The sequence below is a fragment of the Bos mutus genome, unplaced genomic scaffold (genome assembly GCF_027580195.1).
Source record: "Bos mutus isolate GX-2022 unplaced genomic scaffold, NWIPB_WYAK_1.1 CTG314, whole genome shotgun sequence".
Classification (NCBI taxonomy): domain Eukaryota; kingdom Metazoa; phylum Chordata; class Mammalia; order Artiodactyla; family Bovidae; genus Bos; species Bos mutus.
The window spans coordinates 74,151-89,452 of record NW_027219805.1 but is presented as its reverse complement, the minus strand read 5'-3'; the positions used below and the strand labels follow the sequence as shown (position 1 = coordinate 89,452).

The 15,302-nt window shown below is 41.6% G+C and overlaps 1 pseudogene; it reads right to left on the bottom strand.

Moving 5' to 3' along the window:
* Positions 1–5,554: 5,554 nt before the first annotated feature.
* LOC138986961 (E3 ubiquitin-protein ligase RNF168 pseudogene) lies at positions 5,555–7,107 on the bottom strand (annotated as a pseudogene).
* Between the last annotated feature and the right edge of the window lie 8,195 nt (positions 7,108–15,302).

Here is a 15,302-nt window from a genome sequence, read left to right as displayed (position 1 = left end):
GTTTCTGTGTCTCTCTTGGGATCCTCAATTAGCTACCTGAGTGCCTTTTAGTCTGGAAAAGTGGCTTGTTTCCTACTATACACAACTGGGACATTCCCTCTGTAATTATGAATTGTTTTAAATAAACTAAAAGAATGTCTTTGACCACTAGAGTTTATCAGTATTGGATTGTTTCCACTGTGACGTTCAGAAACTTTTTCGCCTCGAAATATTAAAGCAGCTCATGTTAGAGACACTTTCAGATCAGATCAGATCAGATCAGTCTCTCAATCGTGTCCGACTCTTTGCGACCCCATGAATCGCAGCACGCCAAGCCTCCCTGTCCAACACCAACTCCCGGAGTTCACTCAGACTCACGTCCATCAAGTCAGTGATGCCATCCAGCCATCTCATCCTCTGTCGTCCCCTTCTCCTCCTGCCCCCAATCCCTCCCAACATCAGAGTCTTTTCCAATGAGTCAACTCTTGGCAAGAGGTGGCCAAAGTACTGGAGTTTCAGCTTTAGCATCATTCCTTCCAAAGAAATCCCAGGGCTGATCTCCTTCAGAATGGACTGGTTGGATCTCCTTGCAGTCCAAGGGACTCTCAAGAGTCTTCTCTCCAATACCACAGTTCAAAAAGCATCAATTCTTTGGCGCTCAGCCTTCTTCACAGTCCAACTCTCACATCCATACATGACCACAGGAAAAACCAGAGCCTTAACTAGACAGACCTTTGTTGGCAAAGTAATGTCTCTGCTTTTGAATATGCTATCTAGGTTGGTCATAACTTTCCTTTCAAGGAGTAAGCGTCTTTTAATTTCATGGCTGCAGGTACCATCTGCAATGATTTTGGAGCCCAGAAAAATAAAGTCTGACACTGTTTCCACTGTTTCCCCATCTATTTCCCATGACGTGATGGGACCAGATGCCATGATCTTCGTTTTCTGAATGTTGAGCTTTAAGCCAACTTTTTCGCTCTCCACTTTCACTTTCATCAAGAGGCTTTTGAGTTCCTCTTCACTTTCTGCCATAAGGGTGGTGTCATCTGCATATCATGGTTATTGATATTTCTCCCGGCAATCTTGATTCCAGCTTGTGTTTCTTCCAGTCCAGTGTTTGTCATGATGTACTCTGCATATAAGTTAGATAAACAGGGTGACAATATACAGCCTTGATGTACTCCTTTTCCTATTTGAAACCAGTCTGTTGTTCCATGTCCAGTTCTGTTGCTTCCTGACCTGCATACAAATTTCTCAAGAGGCAGGTCAGGTGGTCTGGTATTCCCATCTCTTTCAGAATTTTCCACTGTTTATTGTGATCCACACAGTCAAAGGCTTTGGCATAGTCAATAAAGCAGAAATAGATGTTTTTCTGGAACTCTCTTGCTTTTTGATGATCCAGCAGATGTTGGCAATTTGATCTCTGGTTCCTCTGCCTTTTCTAAAACCAGCTTGAACATCAGGAAGTTCATGGTTCACATATTGCTGAATGTTTTATAGTTGAGACATTACATATATTTTACTGTTTATAATAAACGGCATCTATACAAAAGCCTGGCTGTTAATTTTAATATTGGCACAAGATCTGTTTGCCATGATATGTTAACACCTACAATGTCACTAACCTTTGAGGCTATTTTTTATTGAGATTTTGAATTCAAAGGAGCCTTGTGTTGTTTTTGTTCATTTCTCCTATTTCCTTGAAATAAGAGATTGTGTATGGGCTTCACTGTGAAGACTTCAGATCAATCTTTGTATTATACTTGGTTATCTCTTAGCTATATAACTTCTGAGTGTAAATCATTGAACTCTTCAAAGAAACATTATAAGGAATAAATCATAATAGGTGTGAAGGAAAGCACAGTGTTGGGATACACCTCACCGAGCTGATGAAAGGGGTTGAGGCAACGAAGGAGGAGAAAAGCCTGAGTGATCTCAGGGACGATGCAGAGATGGAACAGACTAGAATGTGGGGAGAGCTAATGAGTGGACAGAGTGTTCTGGTTAGGAATGTGACCCCAGGAGGCAGACAGGACCTCACTGGCAGATGGAGTCCATAGGACCTGGGGTCAGAGAGAAACTAAAGAGAGTGTTATGGTCTCCAGGAGGTGTGGGGGACCCCTTAGTCATGAATCCTTCTGCTTCATGCCTGCTTCCTACTTTAAAGGAGGCTCTGGGAACTTAGCATCAGCTCAGCTTCCCTACTGTCAGTGGACCTGGTCCTTCTCTGCCCTGTAGACCAGTGACAGACACGGGGCACTTTACTCCTTACCCACGTTGTACACCATATCAGTGTATAAAGGGGCAGTGTAGTGTCCCATGGAAGCAACTATGGTCCTTCCCCAATCAGTCCTACACCCGGATGGCCTCAGATCCCTGGAGTGTCCCATCAGTTACCTCTGAGCCCTGTCTGCTCACCTGGTACCCCCACTCTTCACTCCAGTCAGGATGGACTCCCCATCCCCTCCTTTCCATCTAGCCCCCCTTAGGTCCTGCCCACTATCCCAGGCCCAGCTCCTCTCAGGAATTTCTGATGACTCCAGTGAGCCCTTCCTCCTCTTTTTAAATTAAGAGGGTTCTATAGAGGTATTGGCACCCCACTCCAGTACTCTTGCCTGGAAAATCCCATGGACGGAGGAGCCTGGTAGGCTGCAGTCCATGAGGTCGCTAAGAGTCGGACACGACTGAGTGACTTCACTTTCACTTTTCACTTTCATGCACTGGAGAAGGAAATGGCAACCCACTCCAGTATTCTTGCCTGGAAAATGCCAGGGATGGGGGAGCCTGGTGGGCTGCCGTCTATGGGGTCACACAGAGTCGGACATGACTGAACCGACTTAGCAGCATAGAGGTGACACTGGAGAAGAAAACGGCAACCCACTCCAGCATTCTTGGCTGGGAAATCCCATGGAAAGAGGAGCCTGACGGGCTACATTCCACAAGGTCACGAAAGAGTCGGACACGACTGAGCGACTAAACAACAACACACACTTCCGCCTCTTTTGTACTTTTTATGTTTTTCTTGGGTAACCTCTTCCCTCTCCCCCAAGTTCTTCTTCTCCCTGTTCCTCAGTTATCCTTTTTTATTTTCCTATTACAAAATGGGAAGTAGTAACAATGACTACCTCACAGGGATGCTGTGAGCTCTGAAAGTGACAATACATTTTATAAACCCTGGTAATGAGAAACATTATCTATATTTATTTCTACTTATAAATCTTTATTGCAATTTCTCTCACAGTAGGCATGAAAAATATAGAATGCAGTGTCTTGATTATTTACAAGAACATTTGGGGATGCTGTTAGTGAGCATATTAGCTCCTGAAGACTGTGTAACGAAACTCCACAAACTATGTTGTCTGAAATGTAAAAAATGTATTCTCTCATAATTCTGGAGACATAAAGCCCAAAATCAACGTGTTGGGCATGACCGTACTTCTTCCAAATGCTCTGGGGTAGTATCCATTCTTGCCTCTTCTTGGGTCTGAATGCTTCTGGAGCTCCTTGGTTTGTGGCAGCAGGGCCCCAATCTCCTCCTCCATCTTCACATGGCCTTCTTGCCTGTGTGACATCTCTCTCTCATTCTCTTTTTAACAGTTATTTTCATTTCCAGATTCTCAAGCTCTGCACAGTTTTAGTACTCCCTGAGAAATAAAACACTGCCATATACCTTCCATAAAAATGGGAGGAAAAGCATCAGTATATACTAATGACTGACACAAAACATTTACTAGTTTATCACAAAAATGCATTTATGGTAGGAGCATCAGAAAGAGTAACTGAAAAATTAAAATTTACCTTAAAAAAGATGTTAGAAAACTTTCAAATAAGCGGCTATATATGTAAATCCTAAATACATTACACTATTTTATATCCATTTTGGTAATGGACTACTCTAGGAAGATGTAATTACAAAACTTTAAATTCAAGGAGTCCTTAAAATGTAAAGCAAAACAGGTCTTAAAAAATATTGGTTTGATGAAAAGAGAGATTTTAGTCTATTTTAGACAAATTTGGTTAGTTTCTAACTACATTTCAGCACAATCATCACTCAGGGGACAATCATTTATGAGAAAGGGGAAATTAAAGTTTAAATTACCTTCAGAATTCTACCGATTATCACCCAATCAATACTGAAATATATGTCATCAAGTATACAAAATTACAGAATCTCAGTTATGAAATTTGGAGGCAAAAAGCGTAATTATGTATAAAATCACTGACAAATTTAAGCTAGTATTATTAGCTCTAGGACATTGTTTTGTATTATTACCTTAAAAGGATGGCAAACTAGACATCAACAGAAATGCTGTTAAAGCTGTTGGGTTTTTTTGCTCCAAGTTTTTCATATGAATGAAATAAAAGTTTAACTGTCTCTAAGTTAAATTTCAAAAGTGAAATTGCTGCTCTCTGATTTATCTTTCAGGGGTAAGACAGGGCAAAATCCAAGTATCATCCTTTCCATTTTTGTGCATAAACACAAATAAGAGTCAGTATCAATACAAATGACAACGTAAGGAGACAACGTGTTTAGTCAGGTTCTATAACACAGGATACTAGGACATAACTCTGCTACAGTAAATTCCCATTGTGTGTTTTGGAAGAGCAGCTTACATAGTATGGTGTGAAAAGCAGTAAACGCACATGGTTTCTGTGTCATTTAGCAAAGAAAAGACAAGAAAGAATATATTGCCAAACTCCACCTACTACTCCATCCTAGACCCAGTTGTCTATCATCCACTCAGTTCCAGTACTTCCAAATTCTCAATCTATCCCACTCAGTCTCAAGCCAAGATTAACTCCTTTTGCACCAGCTCTCCTTTCTCTCAGCTAAGTCATTATTTTCCAGAAAAGTCTGATTTTTCTGACTCCACGATTTAACCCATTTGAAGTCAAAGAAAATGCTGTAATACTGAAAGCAATTAAACTAGAGATGGAAATTAGTGTTGTGGAAGATACATGTCAAGTGCTCTGCAAAGGTAATGAGAAACTTGCAAGAAAACAGATTTTAAACTCTGCCTGGCTTCCTTAGTTACTCAGTATATGATAATGTTGCTCTGATTACTAGTCAGGACAAAAAAAAAGCTCAAAGGCACTAAAATATGCATCTTGGGGGAAATGCATGGACATTAAGATTTCTTGGGAGTTGGCCAAGGCATTTTTACATCCATAAGGACCGTCAACTTAAACTTAGTCCGTCACAGTTATTAAAAAAGGAAAGGAGGGAATTCTTGCTTACAACTGGGTTTGGCAGAAACACATCTGTATACTCTGCCTCTGTGATCACACAGGCCTTTAATTAGGGACAATGAGTGTGCCCACAGAGCAGCACTAATGAAAAATTTATAAGGAATCTATGATAGAGCTTCACAATCCAGCTTTACTAGGTTGTAAACACTCTTCTTACCCAAGCATTACTTTGTGTATCTGTGAAGCATCTGAAAATACTTTTCTTTGACTTACCAGGCTGTAGGAATGAGTCATTTTATGTACAAGTATCTACAGTAGAACTTGGTACTTTCTTGCATTAACTGAACAATGTTCCAACTGGAACCTAAAAGAAGGTTGCCAATGTTCACTTTTTCGAGGCTCTGTGAGGTGCTGGATGCTCTAGATCAGTTTGTCTTTGGAAGCTTCTCTCTTTGGCATGCTTCCTCTGTCCATTTAGTAATTTGCCTGGAGGTGAAGACGTAGCTCGTAGCTGACATTCATCTGGGGATCCTTTTAGCCAGGTTGGCCTCATTTGTTCTTGATTCACCTCTTTCTGAAGCTGCAATGCTAATAACCTATCCTGTTCTTCTTGTTTATGTCTCACAAAAAATAGACGTTCCAAATCTAACAGTTTTGGGGTGAAGAGGACTTGTTTACTCTTGGTCGGAGGAAACTTTGAGGAACATTTTCCTTCTTTTTGTAGAATAGCATGGATTGCTGACTGCTTCAGACAAAGATTCCTGGTTTTTTGCTCTGGAGATGTCCTTATTGGTCAGTAGGTGAGACTCCTCATTTTCTGTCACAGCTGTGTTATTTTTCAGTGTCTGTGTCACATCTGACACTGTACATCCACTCTCCGTTTCGCCATAAGGCTTAACTGCAGTTTCTCCAGAAGAGGAAACTCCAGCTTTAGGCTCTTCATGACTGATGACACATAACTCTCTTTCATGACTGATTTGTTTTGTTTTTACTTTGCCTCCAAGCTACCATTCTCCACCACTGGCACATAACTGAGGTCTACTTCAGTGACTGCAGTGAAGCTTCTGCATCTTGCTTTTGAACTTCAAGGCATATTTGAGGAGAAAGCGCTGGCATATCTTCCTCAACTTCTATGTCTTGCCATGTAGGGTTCTTCCCATCACCGCTGTCAGTTTCCTCGGACCTGGAGGTTTCCTGTCTTCTTCTACAACTTCAGACTGTGACGCTGACTCAAGTTGAGATTTTGGTGACAAATACTTCTGAATATCGCCAGTGTTTTTTCGTTTGCTCTTCCTTTTCCTTCGTGACTTGGGTGTGACTGGATTAGATTTTTTGGAATACGAGAGGAGAGCCGAGACACGTTCCTCACAGACATCGCTAATATTAAGGCTTAGCCTTCTTGCCAGCGCTTCTTCTCTTTTCAGTTCTTCTTCCATCTCTCTCTGCCTTTTTTTCTGCCTGTCTCTTTTCCTCTTCTTCCTCCTCTGCCAGTAATCTCTGTATGTATTCTTCACTGGCTTTGTTTTCTCCCTCCTGAATGGCTCATCGCTCTGCCTCCTCCTTGCTTCTCTGCTTTTCATATTCTCTTCTTAACTCCCCAGGTTGACTTAATAGATGAACAGGGAGATAGTCATCAATGATTTCCTCTGATTGTTGCCCAGAGACTCTAAGCCGGGATTCCTCTGGATAGTGTTTTTGAATTATCTCCCACAGTTCCATATTGACAAGAGAATTTCTTCAGGTGTGGTACCGAGTCCACGAAGAGACCCGGCAGCGACAGAAAGGACAGCACAAATGTGCCTTCTCCACAGTCGATTTGAAGCATGCTTTACAGAGCGTGTGGTTGCAAGGCAGTGTCACAGGCTCAATGAGGATTTCCAGACAGATGTGGCACTGGCATTCCAACAAGGAAGGGATGGTATCTCTGAGTACAGCCATTCTAATATGCTATAAGGTGTTCAGTTCAGTTCAGTTCAGTTCAGTCGCTCAGTCGTGTCCGACTCTTTGTGACCCCATGAATCACAGCACGCCAGGCCTCCCTGTCCATCACCAACCCCAGAGTTCACTCAGACTCACGTACATCGAGTCAGTGATGCCATCCAGCCATCTCATCCTCTGTCGTCCCCTTCTCCTCCTGCCCCAATCCGTCCCAGCATCAGAGTCTTTTCCAATGAGTCAACTCTTTGCATGAGGTGGCCAAAGTACTGGAGTTTCAGCTTCAGCATCATTCCTTCCAAAGAAATCCCAGGGCTCATCTCCTTCAGAATGGACTGGTTGGATCTCCTTGCAGTCCAAGGGACTCTCAAGAGTCTTCTCCAATACCACAGTTCAAAAGCATCAATTCTTTGGCGCTCAGCCTTCTTCACAGTCCAACTCTCACATCCATACATGACCACAGGAAAAACCATAGCCTTGACTAGACGGACCTTTGTTGGCAAGTAATGCCTCTGCTTTTGAACATGCTGTGTAGGTTGGTCATAACTTTCCTTCCAAGGAGTAAGCATCTTTTAATTTCATGGCTGCAGTCACCACCTGCAGTGATTTTGGAGCCCAAAAAATAAAGTCTGACACTGTTTCCCCATCTATTTCCCATGAAGTGATGGGACCAGATGCTATGAGCTTCATTTTCAGAATGTTGAGCTTTAAGCCAACTTTTTCTCTCTCCACTTTCACTTTCATCAAGAGGCTTGAGATCTAGAGATCTCTTCAAGAAAATCAGAGATACCAAGGGAACATTTCATGCAAAGATGGGCTCGATAAAGGACAGAAATGGTAGGGACCTAACAGAAGCAGAAGATATTAAGAAGAGGTGGCAAGAATACACAGAAGAACTGTACAAAAAGATCTTCATGACCCAGATAATCATAATGGTGTGATCACTGACCTAGAGCCAGACATCCTGGAATATGAAGTCAAGTGGGCCTTAGAAAGCATCACTGCAACAAAGCTAGTGGAGGTGATGGAATTCCAGTTGAGCTATTTGAAATCCTGAAAGGTGATGCTGTGAAAGTCCTGCACTCAATTTGCCAGCAAATTTGGAAAACTCAACAGTGGCCACAGGACTGGAAAAAGTCAGTTTTAATTCCAATCCCAAAGAAAGGCAATGCCAAAGAATGCTCTAACTACCGCACAATTGCACTCATCTCCTATGCTAGTAAAGTAATGCTCAAAATTCTCCAAGCCAGACTTCAGCAATACATGAACCGTGAACTTCCTGATGTTCAAGCTGGTTTTAGAAAAAGCTAAGCAGTTAGCCATCTGCAAAGAAATAAACTCTCTGGTCACGTGACTGAATGATCTAGAAACATACAGAAAAATGTCAGTAAACGAATCTCAGAGTGATTTCAGGAAGGAAAACTAAAACATTTAATAGGCAGAAACCTAAGTCATTTGAACCATACATTGGTTTTTCCTGGGGAATTCTTAACCTCCATTCCTGATATTTTCTTCCATGTGCAGGAACAGGCATGACCAAACCCATGTGGCCTCTCTATACACTCACTCCTCTATCTGGAGTATCACTTCCCTGATTAGTGAGGTTGGATGAACAAATAGGTTGCCTAGCCCAGGGCCTCTCGCTTTGCCAGTTCTTGAAGTAGCTGCCCTTATGGAGCACGTTTGCTCTGCCCTCAGGAGTGGGTCTACAAACAGATCCATAGCTCTTCTCCTCTTTTCTGTCTCACTGGTTTCAAACTATTCCAATGGTTGTGCTCCAAAATGGTTGTGTTTTTAAGAGGCCCTGAAAATACACTCCTTCACATCTTGACTCTAAACCAGCTAAGAAATATGAAAAATAAAGAGAATAATACATCAACTTTGTTCCTTATAAAGGTGATATTGTAGAATGTGCCTTAGATTTCACACAAGGCAAGTGGGCTTCCTATTCATGAACCCTAGCACTGCACAGACCTGTCCATCCTGCACTGGTGTACCAGGACAGTCAGAAAGGACTAGGACTGCAATGCATATCTCTCTGCATTCTAATGAAAGCATCCTATGTGTAACCAAGAAAAGTGGCTTCCTTGCAAGTCTATTCTTGTAGTAGGAGAAATTGTTTCAGGACACCTTGAGAAAATCTTCTCAAAATGGGTAAATACTCCTTGTTCTATGTACTCACCAAAACATCTTCTGAGGATATGGCTTTCTATGCATCTCAGGGAGCAGTTTATATCAATACCCTCTTCTTCCCTTCACAAGCATGACTAAAGTGGAGCCTCATGTGCAAGGGGATTGGAATAAATTTCTAAATTTCAAGGTTACAACAAAATCATATGTCATTAAATTTTCTCTTTGGAAATCCCTTTTAAGAAGGAATTGAGGAAATGTTCAAAAATTATACCCACTTAAACCTTACACCGTGGCAGATTCATGTTGATATATGGCAAAACCAATAAAATATTGTAAAGTAATTAGCCTCCAATTAAAATAAATTTAAATTAAAAAAATTATACCTGCACATAAGCCCATACAGAGATTATAGCCAGGCAACTATAGATAAAACATTAATAAAAATAATAGCATATTTCATAATAGGAAGTATAAAGATGTGTATTAAGAATCAAAAAATCCAGGGTACGGTCTAGTGGTCAAAACTTCACCTACCAATGCACAGGTTATAGGTTTGATCCTGGTGGCAGAGTTAAGATCCCACATGCCTTGTGGCCAAAAAAAACCAAAACATAAAACAGAAGCAATATAGTAACAAATTCAATAAAGACTTTTAAATGGTCCAAATCAAAACAAAACTTTAAAAAATATATGTTGTTATGTATAAGAGTTGGGATTAATCTTAGGTAAGGTAGTTGAGTGGCAAAAGACAATAGCATAGTTGTTATTGTTAAAGGTTTAAAATTCAGAAGGAAGATATGAAATATTAATACTTATATACCCAATCACACAGCAAAACTATTCACAGAGCCAAAACTACAGTACATGCAAGGGACACAGGAAGAAATGCACTAATAATAGATGATTCTAACATACTTCCCTTAATCCAAAATAGTCAAGTAGAAAAATATTTTCTCATTGCAGAAAAGACTTAAACTACACAGTCTCAAGAGTAGATCTGACAGATGAACATACTGAACTGTGAAGGGTCTTAGACAGCACACTTTTTAGATGAACATGGAACATTCATGAAAATTTATTCTATTTGAGGCTGGTAAACAAATCTTCAGCCCAGATGGAAATACAGATTAAAAATGGCAGAATTTGATGAGGATAATGTTAACGAAAACACAACATATCAGAATCTAATTAAAGCAGCAGTGAGCAACACTAGTGCATGCTCAGTCGCCTAGTCGTGTCTGACTCTTTGCAACCTCATGGGCTATAGTCCGCCAGGCTCCTCTGTCCATGGGATTTCCCAGGCAAGAATACTGGAGTGGGCTGTCATTTCCTTCTCCAGGGATCTTCCTGACTCAGGGATCAAACCCGCGTCTCCTGCTTGGCAGGTGGATTCTTTACCCCTGAGCCACAAGGGAAGCCCTACAAAGAACCAGGCTTCCTTGGAAAAAATGTCTGATTCCAGCTTTATGAGGGATTGTACCAGATGAATCTGGACCAAACTCTCATACAAGAAAACACAATCAAGGCACAAAAGTCAACCAGAAGGAGCTCACACAGGCTAAAGACAGAACAATTAGAATGTCAAGTAAAATAATGACTACAATATATTTAAAGCACATCAGATATAGAAAAATCTAGAGCTCAGAACACCATTCTAATGGGAAAAAAGTCCACAGAAACCAACTTATTGCTCACCTTTGAGGATCCTAAAGAAACAACCTGCTGTTCTGAAGAGTGAAAACATTGTAAAGAATTAAACATTCATCCTATCCTCCCATGCAACCTAATAGTTGATTAGGAAATTCCTTTTATAAAGGAATTCCAACTAACAAATGCATACAAAATTTTGCAACCTTAAATGAAATGCAGATTTGGCAATGATATTTGGAGGCCACAAACTTCAGGTGAAAAACACATGGGAAATGTTACAATGGCAGTAGCAGGCTGACAACACATGCAACCAGTGATTAACCTTAGTGTCACAACTGGAGAGACAACTAGACACAATGAGCCTCCTGGAAGAAGGCTATGGAGTAAACACCACCACATCCGAGGTGTGCTTGCCAAAAATATGAATTGGATACAGCCTGTGAATTTAAATCACCAATCTAAAGGGGAGGAGACGGAACAACATAAAACAATAGGGATAGAGTCAGCAGACTGATAGTTTAGCGGGTAAAGAACTCAACTGCAATGCAGGAGGCACAGGAGACATGGGTTTGATCCCTAGGTCAGGAAGATCCCCTGGAGGAGGAAATGGCAACCCACTCCAGTATTTTTACCTGGAAAATTTCATGGACAGAGGAGGCTGGTGGGCTACAGTCCATGGGGTTGCAAAGAATCAGACATGACTGAGCACAGCAGACTCTAGAATGCAAACCCCACAGAACAAAAAAAACATAGCTTCTTATGCAAATAAATTGGAGGATGTGATGGTTAATTTCATGTGTCAACCTGATGGGGCCACAGAGTGCATAAACATTTGGTTAAACATTATTCTGTGTGTCTATGGGGGTTTTTCTGGATGAGATTAACATTTGAATGGGTGCATGAAGTAAAGCATATTGGCAGCTTGTTCCTGCACTCAGACTAAATGAAAAAATGGGCTCTTCTTGGGTCTTGAGCCTGTTGGCTTTTGGACTGGAACTTACACCATCAGCTCTCTTGGGCCCAGGGCTTGCTGACCATAGACTGTGGGACTTCTCAGCTTCTATAATGACCTGAAACAATTCCTAAAGTCAGTCTACTCCCTCTCTATAATAGGCTATTGGTTCTGTTTCTGACTAATAGAGATTTTGGTACCAACAGTGGTTTTAAAGGAAGAAAAATTTAAGGTTGAGTTTCTGAACTGGCCTGGGGGCAGGGGAGGTTTCTGGAATTGGCTCTCTAATCTGATCATATTTAAAGGTGCTATGGACTACATTTCCAGTAGTAAAAAGAGCCTGATAGTCCATGCTGTGATCTGTGAATAGATATAACCTAAATGTCACCACTACAGACACTTAAAAGAAGAAAGTATGTGGGTGACTGTGTTTATAATACTTTCAAACATTTTTGCAAGATAACAAATATAAGAAGATTGCCTGATTGCCCTAATGTCACTAGACAAAATGGAGAAAGAAAAGGGTGAGCTCAGAAATTGGAATTTCCAGCTCAAGTACCACATAAATGATCTGTAAGCTTTCATTAGTGCCCTGAAGGAGACCTTATTTCCTGTAACCACAAGGTGAGACTGTTAAAAACAAATGGAAAACCTCATCCTCCACAAAGACAAGCCACTGATTGGAAGAAAATATTCATAAATTATATATCTGATAAAGGACTTCTATACAGAAAAAGAATCAAAAGTCAATAGGAAGAAGACAGACACACTCATAGATAAACTGACAAAAGACTTCAAGAGCTACTTCATCAAAGAAGACATAGAAATGGCAAAGAAGCACATGAAACTATGCTCATCATTATCATCATTGTGGAAATATAATTGAAAACTACAATTAGCTACCACTACACCCGACAGGGAATCTTCACGAAGAAAAAGAATGACCAAATCAAGTTTTGGCACGACAGTGGGGCATGGAACTCTCACACACTAATGGTGGTGATGAAAATGGTGTCACCACCTTGGAAAACAGTTTGTTCATATCCTACAATGTTAATCTTACATCTACCATATGATCCAGCTGTTGCACTGGTAAGGATGTATTCTAGAGGAAGAAAGCATATGTCCACGCCAAGACTTACACACCAATGTTCATAGCAGCTTTATTTAGAAGAAATCCACTTGAAACACCTCAAATGTCCCTCAAGAGGTGAATGAATAAAGCAAACTGTGGCATACGGATATACTGGATGGGTGGCTCAGATGGTAATCTGCCTGCAAAGCAGGAGACCCGGGTTTAATCTCTGGGTCAGGAAGATCGCTTGAAGAAGGAAATGGCAACCCACTCCACTATTCTTGCATTGAAAATCTCATGGAGGAAGGAGCCTGATGGGCTACAGTCCAGGGTGTTGCAATGAGTCAGACACGACTGAGCGAATAACCCTTTCATATACTGGATTACTACTCAGCAAAAAAAAAAAAAAAAAAGAGCTATTGACACATGCAACAAAATATAGATAAATAAAAAATAAATAGATGTCCAATTCTAGTCTGACATGTAAGGAGCTTCAAAGTCAGCACTCCATCCTAGTAAGTACAAAGTCAAACTAGAAAAAAAATAGCTCTTCTCAGATCAGAGAGGTGAGGCCACAAGTCAAATTTCTGTCTCCAAAATTAAAGAGACAGGTGAATACAGAGAATACAACTTACCAAAGCAAAACCCATCAGCAGAAACTTCCATGTGAACCAGTATCAGTGTAGGAAAACAAAAAACTTAAGTGTTGGGGTCTCCTGAGGACTGCTGCCCTTGAACCTTGAGTAGAAGCTCCATAAGCCATCAGGACACTGATCCTCAGAAGCTGTCTCCTTCAGACACCTGATATGAGCAAGGCCACCAGCATGAGGGTGGCACAGGGAGACACATCAAGCACATGATATAATGGGTTTCTCCCAAGGCCCTTTTCTTCTCCTTTTCTCGTTTGTCCCCAAAGAACAAAGTGGAAAAGGAATAAGAAGTGGCCTGAATTCATGCAGACATCCATGATCCCACAATAACCACAGGGCCATGGGTTTATTCATGTGTTATCATTGAATGTTCACAGAGATATTGTAGGTAACACATTCTACCCCCATTTTACAGAGAGAAAAGCTGAGGCACAGAGAGAGCTGCTGCCTGACTCACCTCCTATGACCCTGCTCCAGGACACTGCACTTACTAGGGCCAGGTGGGACCCTTTACCAGTGGGACAGTGGGGCACCGAACCCCAGAGCAGGAAAGAGGTGACTTGGGTGTCCATCCATTTGTCTCCCCACACCCCAGGGTGAGCCAGCCCCCACCACAGGAACTTACTCTCCCAACTCAGTTCCAAACACCTGAAGGTGAAACCTGCTTTCCTCACCAGGCAGCCTCTGTCTGTATTAAAATGTCACGGTCTCCGCAATGACGCCAGGTTTCTACAGCAACGCGGTGCGCAGCCCTGTTCTCTACACCTGGAATGTCTCCTATGTTGTAACCATCATTTGCAGTCTTGACAAGCTGCATCCCCGCAGTCATCCAACACCACAGGTTCTGTCGTCTGCAGGAAGAGCTCTGCACTGGAGCATAAAATCCATGAATACCCAACGATGTTTGACACATTCTGCATCCATCCATCTATTCATCTAGTTAACAGGTATTAAGACCAAAGTTTATATGATCTCTTTGGTTAAATTCTAGGCTTCTCTAGAATGGCAACAGGGAATTAAAGCGTAGGGAAAACAGGTGTGGAAAATTCAGTTGTTAACTTTAAGAAGACATGGCTCTCTTTCTTTTAAGATTCCAGGCTTCCCAGGTGGCACTAGTGATAAAGAACCCGGGCCAAAGCAGGAGACATAAGAGATATGAGTTCGATCCCTGGCTCGGGATGATCCCCTGGAGCAGGGCACAGCAATCTGGTATTCTGGCCTGGAGAATCCCTTGGACAGAGGAGCCTGGTGGGCTACAGTCCATAGGATCGCAAAGAGCAAACTGAAGTGAATAACTGAGGACCAATGCACATTAAGATTTCAACCAGCTCAAGTTTCTATTTGATGATTCTAAAACATGCTTTAAGCCCTTGCTCCCTCTCCACATTTCTTGTTACTGTCCTCTTTCCATAGATTCTCTCTCACACCGAAGTTCTATCAAGAATTCTGCACACTTAATTCACATCTTCCTGTACCTCCTTCCCTCATCTAAAGGGGATGTGTTCCTCTGTGCTTTCACTGAAATTACACTTGCCAACTCAACAACCACTTGTTTGTCACACTTATACAATAGATCCAGAATGTTGAAAAGATTTTTCAAATACAGGCAAATAAGGTTATTTTCTCACGAGAAGAGGCTTGCAGGACTTGCCTGGTGGTCCAGTGACTAAGACTCTGCTCCTAATGCAGGGGCTAGGTTCAATCCCTGATCAGGAAATAGATCCCACATGCTGCAACT